The 10,436-nt window shown below is 36.9% G+C and overlaps 1 pseudogene; it reads right to left on the minus strand.

Moving 5' to 3' along the window:
• Positions 1-7,992: 7,992 nt before the first annotated feature.
• LOC110038953 lies at positions 7,993-10,203 on the minus strand (annotated as a pseudogene).
• Positions 10,204-10,436: the final 233 nt, after the last annotated feature.

Here is a 10,436-nt window from a genome sequence, read left to right on the forward strand (position 1 = left end):
TTAAGATTCTTGTTTACACCCCGAAAAGGCGCCAAAAACTTAACAGCGACTTCATATATGCTTAAAAATATAAGATCGAAGTGAAAAGATCAACAGAGAAAAGCGAAGTCATACAAATTTGTCCGTTCATATATGCTTCATATATGCCACATTGAAAGTAAATTTAGATCGAAGTGAAAAGATCATCACAATTTCCTTAACATTTTTATGGCTCAACCATTCAAATCACCATTTCACAAATCTCAAGACAAGGAGAACAACAGAGAAAACTACTCAGAACTCATGGGGAAGATACAACAAAACTCTGAATTCATATATAAAAGCGAAGTCATACAAACTACAATAAGAAAATAACACTTATCTCTAATTTCTCTCCAAGAAAACTCCTCGAAGTTCCTCTGAATCTCTTCCTTTCTTTACAACACACAGAATTCCTCTTTGAAGCGGCAAGGAGGATGAAATCTCTCACTTTCCCTCCACTCTTACAATCTCTCGAAGCAAACTCTCTACACACTAATGGAACCTCTCTAACCTTCAGGACCACGAGAGCCTCTAGAACCTCCAGAACCTCCATTTTCGGCCAAAATCTTCTTTTTAAAGTTGTGGATGAGTTTTCTCAAGAGTTGCATATGCATCCGTCCAAAATTTACCCTCATCCAATGCATTGTTGGACATAACCTCCAATCTCGCCATCGGCGGCCTATCGGCGGCTTCGAGGGCGCCGTCAGTGGGCTTTCTAAATCATTAAATCTGGAGTCTAGGGAATTTCTCGCCTTCGGCATCTTAGTTCAATTCTTCACATTTTGGTCCTTTTTGCTCCAAATTGGCTCCTTTTTTTCATTTTTTTTGCTCCAATGACTCTAATTCATCATTCCTGCAACAAAACATCAAGAATACCTTTCTTTAAAGTGTAATATCATCAAAAACAATATAAAATAGGTATGAAAATCTCAACATATTTTCCTTTGGTCATTTACAAAAATCAAAAGATAATGAAGAACACAATACCTAGCTTTTTCCCTTTAAAAGAAAGACGAATATCTCCCACAAAGTCTCCCGTCGATCCATGCAATGCTAGAACATCTCCTTACAAATTCTCTCAAAATCTCCTCTTCAATCTCTTCAAAAGGGTAGAAATCTATATTTTTACTCCTATTTTAAAAACCCTAAACTTTCTCCACACTTTTCCTAGCAATACTCTCACAAAAAAAACCCACTTTTTCTGACCTAAATTCATTCTTTTAAAGTGTAGGGATGAAGTTTGAAGATTAGCGATAAGAATCCTTTTAAAAAGCATCCAAATACGTTGAATTTCAGCCCATAATTGCCAAAAGTCAGTCCATAGTCGGTCCATAGTCGTCCCGGGCGCCGTCGGCGGGCTCGAGGGTGCCGTCGGTGAACTTTTCTGTCATTTTTCAATCTTCTTGAATAAATCTCACTGTCGATGATGTTTTGGGCACCGTCGGTGAGCAGATTGCACTAGAAAATAAGCATGAAAACAACCTTCCTTTAAAGTGTAATCTCATTCAAAAATATGCAAGAAGTGTAAAAGAGATTAAGCATCTAAAGACTTGTCGTCGAAAAATGACAGGACAAAATTTCATTTCTTGCTCGTTTTTGCTCCAAATTGCACCGTTTTTATTTCTTTTTTCTACAAAAGTCAATTTCTTGTACCGGAAACCAAAAACATGCAAAATACCTTCCTTTAAAGAGTAATATCATTAAAATTAAGCATAAAATGTATATGAAAAATCAAGCATTTGTTAGGCGTGTTAAGACCCCCAAACTTAAATGTTACTTGTCCTCAAGTAACACTATATAATCCTCAAGTAACACTATAACTTTAAAAACCAAATATGTTAACTTGTGGTTGTGGGTTTCAGAAGAGTTTCCTATAATTTTGTTTCAGAAATGTTATAGTGTAACTTAGGAGAAATTCATGCAAATCAACCTAGAACTAGAGTGTAAGAATATCCATATTCAACTTAAGAATCCTGATTTTCTATTTACTTCAAAAATTATTGAAACTTGTCAAACTAAAGATTCATAGAAAGTATAAAAATAAAATTTAAGCACCTTATCTATACCAATTTGACCAATACCTTTAAATAAGAATAAGCTTATGATTGTTTCCAAGTCTTTTCATTTAAAAAGATTCAAATGAAACCAATTTTTGATTTGGCTTCTCCTCAAGCTTCTCCTCACATATTTTCTTTTGACTTTTCATTTTTCTTTTCTTTCTCTTTATGGATTGTTTTCAATGCTTTCTTTTTCTTTTCTTTTATGATCTTTTTAATCCTTTTTTTTCCTTTTTTTTTCTGTGAGGATTACTATATCTCTGTGAGGATTACTGTCGGCACTATTTTTGGTGTGGGGTTTAATGTCACCATCCTCTTTCTAAGTCCAAAACTCAAAACTTTCCTTCACTTTTTAAAAGTGTAAGTATTAGTTTGAAAAAGATTTCAATAAAGGCTCAATTCTCAATAAGTATAAATCTAAGAATCTTAGCTTTTCAAATATTCAACTCCTTTCTACCATAAATAGCAAAATCATTTTCCTAAAGTTTCCTACAAAATATCTTAACTCTAGAACAGTTTCTGCACAAAGGATTTCAACTAAATTATTTTTCTAACATTCATAAAATCAAAGTTATAGTAACCTAAAGATAACACCACATGCCACAAGTCATTTTAAAAGTGATATCAAATCAAATACAGGTTAGTGAGGACAAATAATGTTAACTTTAAAAGTTCTTTTTCTTTCTCCCCCCAAACTTAAATTTTTAAATATTTTGCAATTAATTCTATAAAATGTAGCAGGAAGAGAAAGTATAAATTAAATCTACTTACTACTACAATATCCTATCAAATTCATATACATGCATAATAAGGATAGAATGACAACATAAAAAAGTAAAGCGAGCCTAAAACATGCATGCAATAATATTAAACTAAAAGGAAGTATATTCACTGTAAAACTTCATTTTTCTTCCTACCCCTAAACTTGATTTTTACCATGTATAACATTTAGTACAGAAAATATAAGTAGGAAGAAAAAAAGTTTAGAAATTCTATCTACCACAAATTTCTATCAAACACATATGCAATTATTTATTAACTCCACAGATATTACAATTGTGAAAGAACAGATACTACGAGTTTTACACAGATATTACACTTGCACAAGAAATATATACTACACTCACATATTCACTATATAAATTATACACTACACCACAAATAGCATAATGCACCTCATATATTATACAACGAAAACCACACACTACGCCCTGCACGACAGATGCTACATTTCACATATAGGTGCACTACACTTTGATGAGTTCATATACTACATTTCACATATAGGTGTACTACACTTTGATGAGTTGAGATGCTATATTTCACATACAGGTGCACTACACTTTGATGAGTTCAGATACTACATTTCACATATAGGTGCACTACACTCTAAGGAGTTCAGATACTACTTCAATCACACATCCTTTAAACAATAGGGTGGTCTAGGGTTGTCTGATTATAGGGGTGATTCGTTGGTGGCCTCTAGTTGATATTGGTTTGACTTCGATATATCAATTGCCTGTGGGATCGAGATAAAAGAGAAAAAGCGGTCTAATCTGAGCCTAAACTCAAATTGAAAGCTACTATTCCACTTTAAATTTTCATATGCATATCACATAACCTTTCTTTTATCATTTACAAATATTTGTCTAACCCATTTATAGTATGAAATTGTAATATGTTTTGTAGCATCACCAGATTTAATCAGGTACACTTAGTTATTTCAGTTTTCGTTCCTTTACTGCACACTTTTTCTATTGCGTAGCCTTTCCTTTCTATATGTTGCTTCATTTCCATAATTTTCCTTCAGTATTTTCCTGTTACAGTACGTCACTACACAGTTGTTTCTTTCTTGTACTATATTGTACTATAGACATTCACCTACATTCAAACTTTTAAATATAAGTTCTCCCAGTATGTTTGTACAATCCCCTAATATAGGCCTTTCGAGGCATAGTTTTCTCTCTTCTTTCTCTCTTCTTCCTCCCTTTTTCTCGTGAAGAGACGATGACATTGTCAATTGGTGATTCATCCTCGGGAAACGATCGAGATGACAAATAGGGAGCAAATGACAATTCATCTTTGGATGGCAGTCAAGGTGACAACAGAGAGACAACAGAAAAAGCTTTGGCTGGATTTTGATAAATTTAAATAACATACCTATAGGACGTCGAGGAAGTTGGCAGACCTTCTAACATCTCTTCAATGACTACATTCAATGATAACATGCAAGCAATTAGATTATTTGATTTGGGATATAATGGACCTAATTTCACCTGAAGAAGGGGAATGTTGTGGGAAAGATTGGATAGATTTCTTGTCAATGATAAAAGGCTTCAACTTTTTTTGTAGACTACTGTTTCCCATCTCAGTTTGGCAGGCTCTGACCATAGACCCATCTTCATCACCATTTTTGCTAATCAATAACAAGGCAAGTCCCATTTCAGATACTTAAATCTCTGGTCCACCCATTAGGACTTTCTGAACACTGTTAAAGAACACTGAAGGGACTGTGATCATACCAACCCACTAGTTAAACTTTAGGGTCTGCAAAAAAAAGTTAGCAAAGCATTAAATCAATGGAATTGGAATACGTTTAGTAATTTTCTGACAAGGGTGGAACAAGGTGAGAAAGATTTAAAGGCAATTGAAACTGTTGCTATCAATGAGCTGGCTGATGAGGCCTCACTTATGGAAGCTAATGAAAACCTGCTCACTGCAGTGGCATGGCAGGAGAAATTTCTGAAACAGAAGGCTTCCTCAAACAGATTCATTGAGGGAGATAGGAACACAAAGTTTTTTCATGCTTGTATTAAATACAAAATAAAATATAACACTATTCACTCTATAAAAGATAATCTTGGCAACTGAATTAAGGAAGCTTGTGAAATTGCAGAAAGTGCTGTGAAATATTGTCAGCAACTTATGAAATGCTCATCCAACTCTAGAGTGAAGTTAGACCCAAAACTATTTATCCTTGACCATTTCTACCCATTTCTACATAGCTAATATTAATCTTTTTAAGGTCTCAGGAGAAGAGGAGATGAAACAAGCCCTTTCTTTAATAGACAACTCAAAATCTGCAAGACCAGATGGTTTCACCTCTAACTTATATAAAAAGGCTTGGGAAATCATAAAGGATGATGTAGTGCTAGCAATACAAGGATTTTTCTAGGGATATGATCTACCTAATTACTTATGTGTGACCAAAAATTTTTTTTGTCCCAAAAACCAACATCAAGGAAAAATGACATCATTTCAAGACAATTAGCCTTACTAATGTAATCAGCAAAATTATAAGTAAGATACTGGTGAACAGGCTTCAAAACCATCTACAGTTCTTAATAAGTAAAAAAACAAGTAGGTTTTATGAAGGGGAGATATATTGGAGATATTGTTTTGTTAACACAAAAATTGCTACATGATCTTGAGAAAACTTGTAGGGGGGTAACATGATCTACAAACTAGATCTAAAGAAAGCTTATGATATGATCAATTGGGATTTTGTGCTTTAAATGTTGGGGTTAGAGGTTTCTCCATTGCCTCATGTCTGATAATTAGAAGATGGCTTGAGGGGAATATGAATTCAGTGCTTATTAATGGAAGAGCCCATGGCTTCTTTAAAGAATCTAGAGGTCTCAAACAAGGAGACCCTCTATCTCCTACTATCTTCATTCTTGCTTTGAACTATCTTTCTAGACTGATTGACAGACCCAACCACATGAAGAATTCTAGCAAATATCATCATAGATCAACTTTGGACATCAGTCACTTGGTGTATGCTGATGACATTATAATTTTCTCTAGAGCAAATAAAGCTGCTGCCAGAATGTTACATGCTTGTCTGGTGGAGTTTCAAAATACTTTAAGGTTAGCATTTAACAAATATAAATGCCAAGTTCTTTTCAGCAAACAGGTTCCCCCTTCAAGCAAGCAATGGATTATTAACCTCACAGGTTTTACCCCAATGTATAACCCCTTTCAATATTTGAGAGTGCAATTGCTTAAAAGGACTAAGTTATCACACTTTGATAAGGTAGTAAATAAAACAAATTACCAACTACAATGCTGGACTAACTCCTTCCTCTCTAATGGTGGCAGAATAGCACTACTGAAAAGCATACTCACTACATTCCCTTCATACATTCTACAAAAGGCTGTCATGAAGAAAAGCACTCAACTTCTTTTAGAGAGAACATTCAACAGGTTTCTCTAGGCAGGGCAGAGAAAACAAATGATCTAGGAAGGTTGGAAAAAAGTTGAAAAACCTTTTCTGCTAGTGGTATGGGGTTCAGGGGTTTTCAACAACTCCAACACATTAGCCTGTACAGATTATGGATCCGATTTAGACAACAGGATACACTGTGGGCACAGTTCATGATAGTTAAATATTACAAATTTGCTCACCCCAACAGGGTATCCAATGGATTAGAGGACTCCAAAACTTGGGGCAACATGCTCAAGGCCAGAGAAGATGCTGAAAATCTATTTTTCTGGGATTTGAGACAAGGAAACATTCAATTCTGGTTGGATATATGGTGCTCACCAAATTACTGGACCCCTTAACTGAGGATCCTGATTTGAATCTTAAGGTGAAGGACTGCTGGGAGGAGAATTTCTAGTCAGCTGATAGGCTTAAGTCCTTCCTTACTGAGCATTCAATAACATAAATTTCTAAGATATCTTTTGATAGAAATAGAAATGATAAACTGGTGCTAACTTCCTCTTCCAACCAAAGCCTGACTAAAGCAATTTACAAAAAGTTGTATCAATAGAAAGAGGTACCCTGGGGAGAATGCCTGTGTAACAAGTTCCTTTCACCCTCCATGTCTTTTTTCAGCTGGAGATACTTCAATAAACTGATACCTACTGATGACATCCTCAAACTCAAGGGATTGAGAGGCCCTTCTATGTGCTGCTTGTGCAGATTTGCTAGGGAATCTGCTGACCACTTATTTTTCATCTGGAACTTTTCATAAATTACTTGTAAATTCTACAATCAACCTGGAATGGAACAATCTCTTAACCTGCTGGAGTGGATGACAAGAACTGAAGGTAGGTCCAATCCCTTTTATTACTACCTGGTTTATCTGAGCAGTAAGAAATCATGTGAAATATGAGGATCAGCAGGTGACTACTGAGAAAGTGGTCTCCAACTGCCTAGCCTTCATAAAAAAACTCATCCAATCAAAAAGTTTTCCCAACATACTGAATATTAGTAAAAAAAACTAGCCCTCCAAGCTTTATAGTGATAAAGGTGTTATGAAAAAAGCCTACCCACCCTGTTGTCAAAGTAAACACATATGGGAGTTTCTCTTCACAGAGAGCAGGTATTGGAGGAGTGTTCAGAAAACACAAGGGTCACTGCTTGCTTCACTTTCAATCCCTAATCATTGCTATGGATGTAATGGAGGCTGAAACTGTGGCTCTGTACTGAGCTTTGAAGTTGGCCAGACTGAACAACTGGACATCTTTACCGGTTGAAGTAGATTCTTCTCAGTTTTTGGACTACATGACAGGCAGGAACAACCCCCCTAGCACATACTACAGTGAATCAAATAGATGAAGAACATATTGAAGGAGATGAGGTTCTATTACAATTTTATATACAGGGAAGGAAATATACTAGCTAACTACCAATATAAAAGTGGAGCTGAGTCCCAAATGGTTATTGTAGCTACTTCACCTACTTCTTCTCTTTATTTTTTGCTTCAGGGAGAAAATTTTAATGCCCCGCATCTTAGGATTTTAAACTCTTATTGATCTTAATAGAGATTTATCTTTTGCCTATATATATATATATATATATATATATAAATAAGTTTGTGTGTATGGAAAGCTTAAACCAAGAAAATTGCATGGATAATCAAATAACATGTTCATTGCAAATGAATTTGACACAACTACCTCCATATCATTGTGGTACAAGCTTTGTAAGAGCAATGTTACTCCCTTTGGCCAATGATTTTGCATGTTCAACTATTAAATTGGGTATCCAACCAAAAGACTTCCTCTTTAGGTCCTCAAGTACTTGGCTCGCTTCTTGAAGTTCATCTCTAGCACTAGAACCATGGCTTGCCCATGCATCAACAACTTTTTTATTGGAATTCCAAGGCGAGGGTGAAGCTCTACATGGAACTGTAAGCATTAGCAAGACTCTGGCATGTCTGTATAGAATCTGCATGATGAGGTCCCAATGAAAGATCCATGATATCTTTTGCAAGCGCAAACATCTGTGCAGCTGTTTGTGGTCTCTCCAATTCCATGAATGCTGCCCCCAAATTGTTGTAAATATATCCCACAGCAAAATGCTTAAGGCCAATGCTTTTCTTCATCCTCTCAGCTACACTTTCTAGATATGGAATGCCCTCTTCAACCTTCCCTGTCAAGAAAGCAACCATCCAATCCTTCCCAAGACAGTGCCTTCCATATGCTGCTCTTGTGGCAGTTTCTCAATCATTTCAAGGCTCCTCTTGAACAAGGATATCGCAATTATGAATTCATTCATTGTTTAGTACAAAGATGAAATTTTCAAATATGCTTCTGCAACCTTTGAAGGCAATTGTGTTTCTTTCTTTTCAAGAATATCACAGGAGATCTCCAAACACCTCTTTGCCTCTGCAAACATTTCTTGGTTGCAGAGTGCCTTAGGCATAGATAAACACCAATACCCGAATCTCACTGTCCTTGTCAGCCTGATGAGCAACTCCTTCGATTCTTGACAACTTCATCGTACTTTCACCAAGCAATTTGTATATTGGCTGCATCAATCTCTGTAAGGATCAAATCAAAACTCATTCTCCAGCTCTTTAAGACCTTCTGTGAAAGTCAGTTCTGCTCTAATGCCTTCTCATGGTCTTCTAATCTAGTATGTTCGACTCCAAGTAGCCGCCGATCATGAGCCACCTCCACAGAATTTTGTCCGAGCAGAGATAGATTAATCTCTAGTGCTTTCTCACATAGTGGCAATGCTTCATCGAAGTTCAGAACTGCAACATAATGTCACCTCCCAAAAGAGCCCTTAAGAGAGGTGGGCAGCCCAGGACTTAAATACTGCTTTTCGACCCTACACCTAGCCGATGTGAGACTATTTGTCCGTGACATTATTCTCCACCCAATCACGTGACGCCCTCATCACGGATCAACACCACCGAGGGTCCCACTAGACCATGGAGAGTCCACACACCTAGCAGGCAATAATCTGCTCTGATACCACTTGTCACGTCCCAAAAGAGCCCTTAAGAGAGGTGGACAACCCAGGACTTAAATACTGCTTTTCGACCTACACCTAGCCGATGTGGGGCTATTTATCTATGACAATAAGCTTCTGCTAAATCTCTATATGCAATGCCCAATTCTCAGGCATTAGGCTCCAAAATGACCTCCTTAAGGTCTAAACACCTTTTTAGATAAAGCAAAGCCTCCTCTCTTCTTCCCATCAAAGTTTTGGTGTTCGCAAGCTGCTGCTGGACAGCATGGATCACCGGCCGGACATCAATGTCCTCAGAATTCTCTTTTTCTAGGATACCCAGAATCTGATTGGCCCGGTTCAAAAACCCCAAGCTATTGCTGAACCACTTAAGTTCGTAAGTCGCGGAACCCGCCAAATGATGGGCCATGGCAACTGAAACAGACGCTTTTCCACTGTCATCAAGGATCTTCAGAGCTCTCAATCCAAAGCTTAAAATTTTCCCATGATCGTCAGAGCCAATGGAGTCCAGATGCTGGCCAACCTTTAAGCAAGAAAGACCAAGCTTCTTATCCTTCTCGTCCAGCGTAACCGCGAATGCTTCGAAGGAAGTCAGAATCTTGTCTGTACTCGTTCAGACTCGAAGGAGTCCTTGAGGTCGGACTTCTCCTGGAGTTTACGCTGCCGAGATGGAAGGAGAGGGCTAGAGTTGGGCAAGGTTTGGAAGCAGCGAGAATGAAGTTTCAATAGTATATGCTGGTGCCTAGTAGTGGGTTTAGGGATGTGAGAAGAGATTGGATAAGAAATGAGAGATTGATTCAGCAAAGAAGAATCGAAGAAGAAGCATCTCTTTAGTAACTTACTTCTGGAGGTGGGTTTGAGGAGATTCGATAGAAAGAAACAAGAGGAAGAAGACGCTCGTTTCATGGTGAGCATTGAGGAAATTCTGGGAACATAATAGAATGGGGTTTATGCAACACACACACACTCTCTCTCTCTCTCTCTCTCTCTCTCTCTCTCTCTCTCTCTCTCTCTCTCTCTCTCTCTCTCTCTCTCTCTCTCTCTCTCTCTCTCTCTCTCTCCAATAATAATAATAATAATGACAATTAATAAGTATGTACAAATATATACATTTGTACATATATAAACATATAAACAAAAAAATATAT

The sequence above is a fragment of the Phalaenopsis equestris genome, unplaced genomic scaffold (genome assembly GCF_001263595.1).
Source record: "Phalaenopsis equestris unplaced genomic scaffold, ASM126359v1 Scaffold234507, whole genome shotgun sequence".
In the NCBI taxonomy this organism is placed as follows: domain Eukaryota; kingdom Viridiplantae; phylum Streptophyta; class Magnoliopsida; order Asparagales; family Orchidaceae; genus Phalaenopsis; species Phalaenopsis equestris.